Source organism: Otolemur garnettii, unplaced genomic scaffold (assembly GCF_000181295.1).
Source record: "Otolemur garnettii isolate 467f Iridium unplaced genomic scaffold, OtoGar3 scaffold00043, whole genome shotgun sequence".
NCBI lineage: Eukaryota > Metazoa > Chordata > Mammalia > Primates > Galagidae > Otolemur > Otolemur garnettii.
In genome coordinates this window covers 10589799-10591346 of record NW_003852438.1, presented here as the reverse complement: position 1 = coordinate 10591346, position 1548 = coordinate 10589799, and the positions used below count along the sequence as shown (strand labels likewise).

The 1548-nt window shown below is 42.5% G+C and overlaps 1 protein-coding gene across 1 annotated transcript in view; it reads right to left on the bottom strand.

The window, feature by feature from the left end:
* The window catches only part of ESYT1 (extended synaptotagmin 1), a 21719-nt gene that overhangs the window by 3408 nt on the left and 16763 nt on the right, over positions 1-1548 (bottom strand). The gene's annotated exons all lie outside the window — the stretch shown is intronic.

The window sequence follows — 1548 nt, the reverse complement described above, 5'->3', positions numbered from 1 at the left end:
CCACCTTCGGCATATGGGGCCGGCCCCCTACTCCTTTCAGCTATAGGCACCACCCAAAATATAAAAACTTTTAAAAACTCCTTCTGTTTTCTTTGTTCTAGAGTAATGTTAATAAATGTGCCTACATCTCTTTTATGATTTGCCAACTTTAGATAGTAACTACCAATTCCCTGCTATGAAAGATGAATTGAGCTCATTTACACCTCTTTTCTACCTCTGCTAGTGTTAACAGTTATATTATTTTTAACCCTAAATTAGTTTCTATTTAATTCATGTAATTCTCTACTTTCTATCAACTTTAGAAGGAATTTTTTTTTTGAGACAGAGTCCCACTATGTCACCCTTGGTAGAGTGCTATGGCATCATAGCTCACAGCAATCTCCCAACTTTTGGGCTTAAGCAATTCTCTTGTCTCAGCCTCCCAAGTAGCTGGGACTACAGGTGCCCGCCACAACGCCTGGCTGTTTTTTTGTTGGAGTTGTAGATTGTTGTTTAGCTGGCCTGGGCTGGGTTCTATAACCACTGTCCTAGAAGGAATTTCTTTCTTTTTTTTTTTTTGTAGTTTTTAGCCGGGGCCAGGTCTGAACCCACCACCTTCGGTATATGGGGCCAGCACCTCCACTCCTTGAGCCACAGGCACCACCTGAAATTTCTTTTTTCTTTTTTTAGACACGTGATATGTTGCCCAGATCATTCTGTCTCAGCTTCCTCAGTATCTGGGACTACAGGCAGCTTAGACCTGACTTAGAAGCGATTTTCTTTTCTTTTGAGACACAAAAGTCTGCAGTGAGCTCACTCTTGTCACCAAGCTAGAATACAGTGGTGTCATCATAGCTCACTGTAGCCTCTAGATGCTGGGCTGAAGTCATGTTTCTATCTTGGCCTCTCTAAAGTACCTGGGAATCTGGGAATACAGGCACCGCCACGCCTAGCTAATTATTTCATTTTATTATTATCATTTTTTGAAACATAGTCTCACTTTGTTGCCCTGGGTAGAGTGCTGTGGTGTCATAGCTCATAGAAATCTCAAACTCTTGGGCTCAAGCAATCCTCATGGTTCAGCCTCTTGAGTTTATGGGACTACAGAGACCCAACATAACACCTGGCTAGTTTTTCTATTTTTAGAAGAGATAGGTCTCACTTTTTTTTTTTTTCTTGAGACAGAATCTCAAGCTGTCCCCCTAGGTAGAGTGCCGTGCTATCATAGCTTACAGCAACCTCCAACTCTTGGGCTCATCTCTATTTTTAGTAGAGATGGGGGTCTCACTTTTTGCTCAGGCTGGTCTTGAACACGTGAACTTAAGCAATCCACCTACCTCGGCCTCCCAGAGTGCTAGGATTATAAGGGTGAGCCACTGAGCCCAGGCTAGGGTCTCAATCTTGCTCAGGCTGGTCTAGAACTCCTGAGCTCAGGTGATCCACCTGCCTCAGCCTCCCAGAGTCCTGAGATCACAGGTATAAGTCATCATGTCCTGCCATTTCTTTTATTTTTTGTAGAGACATAGCCTCACTATTTTCTTTTCTTTTCTTTCTTTTTTTTTTTTTTTT